This window comes from Lynx rufus, unplaced genomic scaffold, assembly GCF_022079265.1.
Source record: "Lynx rufus isolate CCGP_SWC_20201006 ecotype Redwood Valley unplaced genomic scaffold, mLynRuf1.p SCAF_3, whole genome shotgun sequence".
Taxonomy (NCBI): Eukaryota; Metazoa; Chordata; class Mammalia; order Carnivora; family Felidae; genus Lynx; species Lynx rufus.
This window is the reverse complement of record NW_025814845.1, coordinates 187258772-187270838: the sequence shown is the minus strand read 5'-3', so window position 1 is coordinate 187270838 and position 12067 is coordinate 187258772. Positions and strand designations below refer to the sequence as shown.

Below are 12067 nucleotides of genomic sequence, written 5' to 3'. Positions count from 1 at the left end.
TAGTCTGTTTGGAGTATGAGGAAATTTTTGATGAAAACTCCCATGGAAAAGTGATATTTGAGGCGAGTGGCCCTCTCTTGATGCCATGTGACACACTGATATGCTGGAAACCAACGCAAAAAAACCAAAAAACAAAAAGCCCTAATTTGTAGCATTGTCTGATTTCCATGGTGTTATGGGTTGAATTGCATCCCCCCCAAAATACATGTTTAAGTCCTAACCCTCAGTACTTCCCTATGTGACCTTATTTGGAAAATAGAGTCATTGTAGATGTCATTTGTTAAGATTAGGTCATACCGGAGTAGGGTGGAGGCTTCACCCAATATTACCGATTGCCTTATAAGAAGAGAAGAGACACAGAGAGACATACAGGGAGAATGCCAGGGCCCACACAAGTGGAGACTGGAGGGATGTATCTACAGGACTAGGAATTCCAAGGATCGATGGCCACTACCAGAAGCTACGAAGAGGCAAGGAAGATTCCATCCAGAATCTTAGGGGAAGCATAGCCCTGTTGGCACCTTGACTTCTGGCCTCCAGAACTGTAAGAGAACACGGAACATGTATATCACTGATACTATCTTTATGCTATCAATTACAGCATTACATTGGTTAAGAAAATAATGCTATAGGGGCGCCTGGGTGGCTCAGTTGGTTAAAACATCCAACATCAGCTCAGGTCATGATCTCATGGTTCGTGAGTTCCAGCCCCGTGTCAGGCTCTGTGCTGACAGCTCTGAGCCTGGAGCCTGCTTCAGATTCTGTGTCTCCCTCTCTCTCTCTGCCCCTCCCCTGCTCACACTCTCTTTCAAAAAATAAACGTCAAAAAAAGAAAAAAGAAAAGAATGCTACATAATAACTAATAAACATGTGACATAGTAATAGTTAACTCTCAATTATGGTACTTTGTGGTACTTTGTTAAGGAAACCCTAGGAAACTAACACACACAGATAAATACCTCTGTCCTGGCCATTTGATAGGACTTCAGTGAATGCTGAGTTCCCAAGGGGTAAACACAGCTCATTCTCATAAGCCAGTCTAAGCCAGTTCAACATACCCCTGAACAGCAGACTTCATGCTCCTCTGAGCCACAGAGAGTTCTAAGTTTGTTCAGAGAAGAATTTGACATAGACTTGACCAAGAACTTTCAATGCAGAAGTATCATCAATGGACATTGTCTTATTTTGTATGTACTCGACCTTTTTAAATCACCACGTTGGGTTCAAGAAGTACATTAACCTATTTCAGTTCTAGAGAAGCAAGTGCAGTCATGATGTCAAAGTAGCTGATTATCATTCAAGTATCAATGGCGACATAAGGCAACGTAGGTCAAGTTACTGGGTTGAGACTAATTGCTAAGTATATTCTGACTGGTTCAGTTAGGAGTTTTAAAACCATCAGCACTGATCTATCCTGGATCAAGAGAGACAAACACACTGATACTGGACACATATAGGAGTGTCAGGACCTTGGAGTCTTCCTGCAGAACCTCTCTTCTTGCTCCCATCCCTCCAGTGAGGACGTGGGGCTTTGGAGTCAGACCTGAGTTCAAATCCTAGTTCTGCTACTTACAGCCTATGTGACTTGGGATAAACTTTAACTTCTACAAGCTTCGGTTTCCTTACCTCAAGTGGTGGTAATATTATAACTTAGTTCAAAGGTGACACTAGAACTTAATGCACAGGTGGATTATGAGGATTAACATTTTTTGTAACACCTGGCATAGAAGAATAATAAGCAGTGAATAAATAATAATTAAATTATTGCTAGAGTTGCTAGAGTCCGGCCACAGAGGCTTGTTATCAGGTCTGATTGCAGCGTAGGAGGGAGTGAGGTGCCTGTACCCCACGTGCTGTGCTGTGGGGTGCCTTCAACTGGGGGGACACCTGCCACCTCTTGGTTCTGTTTGAACCCCGTTTCATCCTAGGGATTTTGAGGCCTGAATCCACCCATGGCTTAGTCACTCCTGACCAAAGCAACTGTGTGATGTTGAGAGGAAGCAACAAACGTGAGATCAAGACAGAAAACAAGAGAGCATCTCTGTCTTGACAGGCTCTGGAAGCCAGGCTTTGCCGAGGTCGGGGCAAGTACAGAAGTCCCCCCCTGTTCTATCGGGGCTACATTCTAAGACCTGGAGTGACTGCCTGAAACCATGCATAGTGCCGAACCTTACATACACTGTTTTTTCCTGTACACACATACCTGTAATAAAGCTTAACTTATAGGCACAGTAGATTAACAACAATTAATAATAAAACACAACTATTACAACGATAGGCTACAATAAAAGCCATATGGGGGAGCCTGCGTGGTTCAGTCGGTTAAGGGCCCCACTTCGGCTCAGGTCATGATCTTGCTGTTCGTGGGTTCGAGCCCGGAGTTGGGCTCTGTGCTGACTGCTCGGAGCCTGGAGCTGTTTCGGATTCTGTGTCTCCCTGTCTCTCTGCCCCTCCCCCACTCAAAAGTAAGCAAACATTTTAAAATAAATAAACAAATAAAATAAAACCTATATGACTACGGTCTCTCTCTGTCTCAAAATACTCCTACTATTCCTGGTCTTTCTTGCGGTGACGTGAGCTAATAAAACGTCCACGGAGACGCGGCGAAGTGAGTGCGCATGCGTGTGACCTGCGGCCCACCCCGCGAGCTTGACCTTCTGGCGCCCCGACGCAGGAGGAGCTTCTGCCTTCCGGAAGGCTCTGCCAAGTCGGCGGGGACCTCCGCGGAGCCCGTTCGCTTCTGGGAGGAAAGAGCCAGACTTCTCAAAGGTCAGTCTGTTCGACAGGTGGGACCCCAGGGCCTTGTGCATGTTCAGCAGAGAGAGCTGCCCAAAACGTGACTGCATCCCCGTTCTGGGTTGTGATCCTCCCACACTTGTGACATTGTGGGCCTGAGCCACACGGGTAATGGGGCTGCCTGCTTGACACATTGTGAGGGAACCCACACAAAAGCTGAGGTCCCTTGATCATGAATGAATTCCATAATAAAGGCCTTTTTTCCACTGGCGTTCAATGTGGAAGGGTGCGAGGGCGCCTCCTCGTAGGGCTTCAGTGAGGACAGGCGTCGTCACCAAAGCTTGATGTCTTAGTGAATGCGACAGACGGGAAAATGACTTTCACTTAGGGACATTATGTGTGACAGAATTAAATGGCCACGAAGAAGATGAAACCCACGTGCCAGTAACTTAAGGTATTGCTGTCAATTTTAAAGAGGGGAGATTTACAGAGCCTCCATCTGAGATGCAGGCCGGGAGGAGGAGCTGTGCACTGCACAAGGTTTTCGGGGTAACGTCCACTCCTTTGAAAGGAGTGCCAGGCCCTGAACAACCAAGATCCAGCGCACGCATTTAGTCTCCCATCTGTAACCTTTCATCTCTTGTTTCCTGTCCTTCTCCCTCCAGCCCTGTGGAGTGCTATGCCATCCAGAAGGCAGTCTAATCCTTCACCTCTCTCATTGGTCCGGGCTGTTCCCCCTCTGTGGCCTGCTCTCCCTCCCCCATCCATTACTTACTCTCTGAGTCAGACTGAAGGCCCTGTCTCTTCGGCCAGGACTTCCTGACCCCCTCAGGAGGACCTTCTTCCCTATTCACCTTATACTTGGTCATTACTACCATTGTAATGTGAATCAATTTTTGTTATAATCATTTCTATTTCTCCCCTCCCAGAGAGATAAGCCTCTTAAACACAGAGGTGATTTTGATTTCCTTTTTTGTCTCCCCAGTGCTTGTAACATAGATGTTTAAATACTGTTTGGTGAAAAACAACTTATAAAGTGCTTGGCAGTTTACAAGGCTTTTTCAAGTGCATTATTTCTACTGATTCTGGAAGTGATTCCGTTTTCTTATTAGCAATTATCATCATCCCACTGATTTTGCCCGTGAGAAGTGTGGGTTCACAGAGGGTCAGGAACTTGGCTGGAGCTGTTCAGCTGGGAGGTGGTCAAGCTGGGGCTTCACAGTTTGGGTCTACTGACCAGGAAGCAGTGAGGCAGAGGGGCAGCGGAAGAATGGAAGTCTCAACAGACTTCACGTTCATCAGATCTTTTGACTTACAGCCCTGACCAGAGAGCCAGGAGGCTGAGTGTTTAGGACCCACCACAGATTTCAGATTTGAACCGTGTTCTCATGTGTAAAACAACAGGGTTATACTACATAAGGACTTCTCGGTTATCTTGTATTTTGTGGCCACTAATCTTTCTAATCCAGAGATTCCCAAATTTCCCTGATTCCTGCAGCCCTGCGGCCAAAAAAACAAAACAAAACAAAAAAAAAGAAAATATAACAAAACACCTTACAATTGTCTTTATTCACTAGTTAGGTCTAAACGACATAGTTCATGTGGTGTCCAACTGATACCTGTGTCCCCAACACCTTAATAGCCCACAGTGCCTCTGGAGTTTGCCGTGTCACCCCGGGGGGTGCTTTGGTTCACAATTTGGGAATCACATATCTTTTTTTTTTTAATTGTTTTTTTAATGTTCGTTTATTTTTGAGAGACAAAGTGTGAGTGGGGGAGGGGCAGACAGAGAGGGAGACACAGAATCCCAAGGAGGCTCCAGGCTCTGAGCTGTCAACACAGAGCCTGACATGGGGCTCGAACCCATGAACTGCAAGATCATGACCTGAGTTGAAGTCGGAAGCTCAACCGACTAAACCACCCAGATGCCCCTGGGAATCACATTTCTAATCAAAGAAGGGCTCTATTCTGGTAGAAATTTAAACTTTACTTTGTAGAGAAAAATGTTTACATCATCATTATTTATACAGACTTCAAAGACCTGGACGCTATAATAGTTTATTGAGGGTATATTTTAATGCTGTAGTTTTAAAACAGATAATTTTGTTAATAATCTGCAACATTGAAAAATACTGCTGAGAAGACAGTTTCCTGGCATCATTATAGAAATGACACAAAATAAGTTCTAATATTATCAGACCTGTAGCTCTTACATTTAAAAATAAAACTCTTTTTTTTTTAATTTTTTTTTTTCCAACGTTTATTTATTTTTGGGACAGAGAGAGACAGAGCATGAACGGGGGAGGGGCAGACAGAGAAGGAGACACAGAATCGGAAACAGGCTCCAGGCTCTGAGCCATCAGCCCAGAGCCTGACGCGGGGCTCGAACTCACAGACCGCGAGATCGTGACCTGGCTGAAGTCGGACGCTTAACCGACTGCGCCACCCAGGCGCCCCATAAAACTCATTCTATTAGAAAGTAAGTTATAGTGATACTATCAACAACCACTTTTATAATAATCATTATAAATTCAAAAATTAAAAAAAAATCATCACCAGAAAACATTTAACAATTAGTGAACCTTGCTGTTGAGAAGGCTGCAGTTTCATTTTACTGAGTAACATCTCTGTTCTTGGGATAAAGTTTAAAACAGCAACTAGACGAGCAGCTTTAAGTAAAAAGTGATTTTATTTTCAGGGTATCGTCATATGAAAGTTATTCTCGCATAGCTAAACTGCCGGAAATAGTTTTGTGAAAGTTTTTCGTTAAGTGTTTCACGTTGTCCATGCTCACAACCCAAACACTTGCAAACTCTGCATAAACTGTTGTAATACTGGTTCAGCACAGAAATTAATAAAATCCCGTTTCTTTGAAATCCCCAGCCACAAAACGTTTGTTGCAATGCCCCTGCGAATAAATGGATATGGACGGGCCACCCCAAGGCTCTCCTGTTCCGGGATCATCTGCAAAGAGCAAACGTCTATTGAATTGTGTTTCTTGCTTATCCGGGTCAGTAGTTAGCAATACCCGCATGTCCAACTGCATAGAGATTGAGCCTAGAGCAGCAGGAGGTGGTGAATGAAAACACAGAGACCAGAGGACAGTGGGGGAGGGGCAGAGCAACACTTAATAACCGGCAGGTGTGGTCTGCGGGACGTAGGATGTAGCTTGTGGGCTAGAGGAGGAGAATTAGAAGAAATGATGCTCATCCAAGGTGATTTTGATGAGCCAGCCAAAAGGCCACAGATGGCTGCTCACAGTCAGTGGAATGACCAGAAAGAACAGAAATTGTACACGTGGCACGTGGCTATGGGGACTGATGAATGAATTGTAGGTTTTAATTTTGATTTAGTTTTCATGAACTTTTCCTTTAATTAATTTTTTGAAGCTTGTAAGTTTTCAAAGTCTTCGAGCTTTTCATCATGGTGAAACGTAAATAACACGTGCCACTTTAACCATTCTTGAGTATACAGTTCGGGGGCATGAAGTACATTCACACACTGCCGTATAACCCACCACCATCATCCACCTCCGGAATTTTTTCGTCTTCCCGAACTGAAACTCTGTCCTTTCAGTTCCTTTGTGTGTATACTTAGCAGTGAAATTGCTGACTCATATAGTAATTCTGTTTCTTTCTTTCCTTTCTTCTTTCGAGGAACTGCCATGCCATTTTCCACAGCGGCTACACCACTTCACGTGTCTCCCAGCCGTGTGGTAGGTGCTCCAATGTCACCGCATCCTCTCCAATACTTGTTACATCGTTGTTTTTGATAATAGCCATCCTGATGGCTGTGAAGTCGTGTCTCATTATGGTTTTGATTCGCATTTCTTTTTTTTTTTTTAATTTTTTTTTTAACGTTTTTATTTATTTTTGAGACAGAGAGAGACAGAGCATGAACAGGGGAGGGTCAGCAAGAGGGAGACACAGAATCTGAAACAGGCTCCAGGCTCTGAGCTGTCAGCACAGAGCCCGACGCGGGGCTCGAACTCACAGACTGCGAGATCATGACCTGAGCCGAAGTCGGCCGCTTAACCGACTGAGCCACCCAGGCACCCCTGATTCGCATTTCCCTAGTAGCTAGTGATGTTAAGCATCTCTTCATGTGCTTCTTGGCCATTTGCAGATCTTCTTTGGAGAAGTACCTATTCAATCCTTTGCCCATTTGTAGTTGGTTTTTCGGTTGTCGTTGTTGAGTTGTACGAGTTCTTTATATATTCTGGATATTAATCCTTTATCAGATTGATGATTCGCAAATAATTTCTCACATTCCATGGGTTTTCTTTTTCACTCTGTTGATAATGTCCTCTGATGCGCAGTTTTTTCTCTCTTTTTCTTTTATTGCCTATGCTTCGGGTGTCTTTAAGTTTTTAATTTAAAAACATCATGCCTCAAGTTCCTGGGTAGCTCTATCGGTTAAGCATCCAACGTCAGCTCAGGTCTTGATTTCGGGCTCTGTGCTGACAACTCAGAGCCTGGAGCCTGCTTCAGATTCGGTGTTTCCCTCTCTCTCTGCTCCTCCCCTGTTCACACTGTGTCTCTCTTTCTCTCAAAAATAAACATTAAGAAAAGATTTTTAATGTGAACTTTAAGATGCTGTAGGCTCATTTTAGACTATTGGACACTTTGATCTCTGGATCACAACTGCCTTTATACCCCACTCTTCTAAGAAATTCATACCTATATTCAAGTTAGTTTCCCCTCTACCTACCCTCTGCTGATGAGGGCAAGTTGCTCTAGGTGTGAAAGTTTAAGGCAGAAGCTCACACCTTCCTACCATCTCCTCAGGAGATTTGACAGAAGTCTTACCCTGTGAGGGTCCCCGTCTAGAGAAAGGCCTCCTCTTTAGGCTGAATCAGCTGAATTTCCTCCTGGTCATATTCTTTGCCTTCCTTAAGACTTCGGCTCTGGATAGACAGTCAAAGACACATCTCCCTTTAGGGTCTGCTTCCTTCATTCCTTATCTTCCAGGCATTTCTACTAAGAGCAAACTACCCCATCCCTGTGCTGCCTCTCGAGAATTAAAAGCTACTCCCAAGGTACATAGACCTTCTACTGCCTCACAAGTGCACCGCTTCACCTGGATAGGATGTGGCAGGAAAGTCAATAGTGATTATTGCTTGCCTCTGAAGGTCTCTAGATGGCTTGCAGCTCTCCCAGGCAGATGAGAAATATTTCCACTGAGGACAAGATAACCAGCCTGATGTGACCTACTTGCTAGTTAAGTCGCCAGCCTGATCAACAGGGCACTTCTGTTCAGACTCTCCCCCTGCTCGTCGGTAGGGCACAGACTTAGGTCCACTCAAGAAAGCCGGGAACCAGGAGAGAAGTGACTTCACCAGTGTGAGATGCCACGCTCTGTGTGATTATTAGACAGCAGTGATCCTGCCACATAAGCAGAAGTGGTGGCAATAGGAAACCTGGGGCAAGGAGGATGTGGGACCCTTGATCTGAAAGGTGTTCGTTGCGGTGTTTAGTGATACCAGGGAAGACTTATGATGGGAATTTACTAAAATAGGTCTGTTATGGAACATCTATGATTTGTAGATTTATTTTATTCCGGCAAAGCTTCTGTGTAGTTAGCATGATGGTGACTAGGGGAGTTGGTGCCTATGAGGTTGGGAAATTTTCCTGTACCCTAACAAGGTTCTTCTGACTGGTCTAAGAAATTAAATTGACGGAGACAGATGAACGGGAGAAAATCAAATCCGATTATGTGTGTATGAGGAGTCCACGTAAACGTGAGAGATCCAAAGACAATCAGGCAAAACAAGGCACATATGTCATTCTGAACTAAGGAGAAGGGGTTAGGGGCCTGGGGCTTCAGGGGGAAGAGGTGTAATTCACAGAAAGAATGGAAAGAGTAAATGTTTAGGAAACATGTTTGTGGGGCCATCCAGAAACAATGGGACATAGAAAGGACTTTGATCAAATAGGCCTTGCTAGGTTCCTCCCAGTCTATCATACTTTCTTCGTATTATACTGTAGTTGTCTGTGGTAGTGCCTTCCTTCCTGGAGCCAGCCAGTCCTCTATCTAAAAAAATTTTTAGGTAGTTAGGGGGAAGGTCAAAGTTTCCCCCTGACTTTTCTGTTCTTAAATATAATCAGCTTAGGGGAGCCTGGGTGGCTCAGTCAGTTAAGTGTCTGACTTCAGCTCAGGTCATGATCTTGCAGTCTGTGAGTTCAAGGCCCACATCGGGCTCCGTGCTGACAACTCAGAGCCTGGAGCCTGCTTTGGATTCTCTGTCTCCTTCTCTGTCTCACTTGTGCTCTGTCTCTCCCTCTCTCTCTCTCAAAAATAAATGAACAAAAATTTTTTTTTAAATAATAATGATCAGGTTAGGAGTGCCTGGGTGGCTCAGTTGGTTGAGCGTCCATTTCTTGGTTTCGGCTAAGTTCACGATCCCAGGGTCATGGGATCGAGCCCTGCGTCGGGCTCTGTGCTGGGCATGGAGCCTTGTTGGGATTCTGTCTGTCTGTCTGTCTCTGCCCCTCTCCCCTGCTCACGCACTCTCTCTAAAATAAAACAAAAAAGTATTTAGCTTAAAATAATCCACATGCAAAGAGATACATTTTGGGCTGGCAGATTTTGCTTCTTTACATGCCAGCCTAGTGAACCATCCATATTTCTGGTTGGAAGTTGCAGCCAAAATTCCATAAGTTAGCCATGCACATCTTTTATAAAGTATTACCTGCAAAATCTCTGCCCTCCTGTCTTTCCCCTGACTCTTACATCACCGTACCATGTCTCTTCTGCCTGTGTCTTTCTTGCAGTTTGTCCAGGAACTCTATGAAAATTCAGTTCATGTCCCTTTTCACTTTAATGAGAGTCAAGTCCCCTGGAGGGAAGGCAATAAGAAAAGCAGCCATTAGAAGTGTGGCATAGTGTGGCGGTTAGCCTTGTGGTTACAACAAAGCAAAACAACAACAAATAAAAGAATTAATAATATTACATGCAAGTGAATCCACCAAGAGCTTTTGCTGCTTTTTACAGTATTTTTATTTTTTGTATTATTATTTTTTCCAACAGTTCGGCAAAGATCATGTTATTATATCCGCTTTGCAGGTGGGGCTCAGAGAGGATAAATAAGATGATTCCACAGAACCTCTCCTGAACCCTCCCTTCCTTCCCACTCTCCACTGTTACCACCTGCCATGCGTGGTCACTGCTTCTCTGTTTTATATTTTATGTATTTACTTTTACTGAGGTGTTATTTACATGCAGTAAAACAATAAATCCTAAGTGTGCAGCGCAACATGTGTTTACATTTGTGTACATCTGGGTAACTGCCCCTCTGATGGAGATAAGAGAACAAATCCATCAGCACGGGAAGCTCCCCTCCATCTGTCTTCTGGTCTCCCACTGAACGTCACTTCTCCTCTGACTTTGGTTTCTGTGGGTTAGTTTCTTCTCTTCTAGGATGTGGGGAGACTGGGAGGACACACTGTGTACTTTCTTTGCATCTGGCTTCTTTTGTTCAACATCATGTTTTTGAAATTCATCGTGTCTCTGCCTGAGTAGAATTCCACTGTATGGGTGTACCACAATTATTATCTTTCTTTCTTTCTTTCTTTCTTTCTTTCTTTCTTTCTTTCTTTGATAGCTTATTTTATTTTTTTAAATGTAATTTATTTTTTAAATTTACATCCAAGTTAGCATCCAAGTGCAACAATGATTTCAGGAGTAGATTCCTTAATGCCTCTTACCCATTTAGCCCATCCCCCCTCCCACACCCCCTCCAGTAACCCTCTGTTTGCTCTCCATATTTAAGAGTCTCTTCTGTTTTGTCCCCCTCCCTGTTTTTTAAATTTTTTTTTCAACGTTTATTTATTTTTGGGACAGAGAGAGACAGAGCATGAACAGGGGAGGGGCAGAGAGAGAGGGAGACACAGAATCGGAAACAGACTCCAGGCTCCGAGCCATCAGCCCAGAGCCTGACGCGGGGCTCGAACTCACGGACCGCGAGATCGTGACCTGGCTGAAGTCGGATGCTTAACCGACTGTGCCACCCAGGCGCCCCTGCTTCCCTTCCTTTATGTTCATCTGTTTTGTATCTTGAAGTCCTTATATGAGTGAAGTCATGTGGTATTTGTCTTTCTCTGACTAATTTTGCTTAGCATAATACCCTATAGTTCCATCCATGTAGTTGCAAATGGCAAGATTTCATTCTTTTTGATTGCCAAGTAATACTCCATTGTATATATGTACCACATCTTCTCTATCCATTCATCCATCAATGGACATTTGGGCTCTTTCCATACTTTGGAAAGCTATTGTTGATAGTGCTGCTATAGACATTGGGGTGCACGTGCCCCTTCGAAACAGCACAGCTGTATCCCTGGGATAAATACCTACTAGTGCAATTGCTGGGTCATAGGGTAGTTCTATTTTTAATGTTTTGAGGAACCTCCATACTGTTTTCCAGAGCGGCTGCACCAGCTTGCGTTCGTACCATCAATGCAAAAGAGATCCCCTTTCTCTGGATCCTCGCCAACATCTGTTGTTGCCTGAGTTGTTAATGTTAGCCATTCTGACAGGGGTGAGGTGGTATGTTATTGTGGTTTTGACTTGTCTTTCCCTGATGATGAATGATGTTGAGCATTTTTTCATGTGTCGGTTGGCCATCTGGATGTCTTTTTTGGAGAAGTGTCTATTCATGTCTTTTGCCCATTTCTTCACTGGATTATTTGTTTTTTTGGGTTCTGAGTTTCATAATTTCTTTATAGATTTTGGATACTAATCCTTTATGTGATATGTCATTTACAAATATCTTCTCCCATTCCATTGGTTGCCTTTTAGTTTTGCTGATTGTTTCCTTTGCCGTGCAGAAGCTTTTTACTTTGATGAAGTCCCAAAAGTTCATTTTCGCTTTTTGTTTCCTGGATTCTCTATTCTGTTCCATTGATCTGAGTGTCTTGTTCTTGTACCAGTACCGTACTGTCTTGATGATTACAGCTTTGGCATACCGGTTGAAGTCCGGGATTGTGATGCCCCCTGCTTTGGTTTTCTTTTTCAAGATTTTTTTGGCTATTCGGGGTCTTTTCTGGTTCCATACAAATTTTAGGATTGCTCTAGCTCTGTGAAGAATGCTGGTGTTATTTTGATAGGGACTGCAGTGAATATGTAGATTGTTTTGGATAGTATTGACATTTTAACAATATTTGTTCTTCCTATCCAGCAACATGGAATATTTTTCCATTTTTTTGTGTCTTCTTCAATTTCTTTCATAAGCTTTCTATAGTTTTCAATGTAGAGATTTTTCACCTCTTTGGTTAGATTTATTCCTAGGTATTTTATGGGTTTTGGTGTAATTGTAAATGGGATTGATTCC

The 12067-nt window shown here is 43.6% G+C and overlaps 1 pseudogene; it reads left to right on the top strand.

Moving 5' to 3' along the window:
* The first annotated feature begins 2618 nt into the window (after nt 1-2618).
* Nucleotides 2619-3323, top strand: LOC124521246 (protein N-terminal asparagine amidohydrolase-like; annotated as a pseudogene).
* Nucleotides 3324-12067: the final 8744 nt, after the last annotated feature.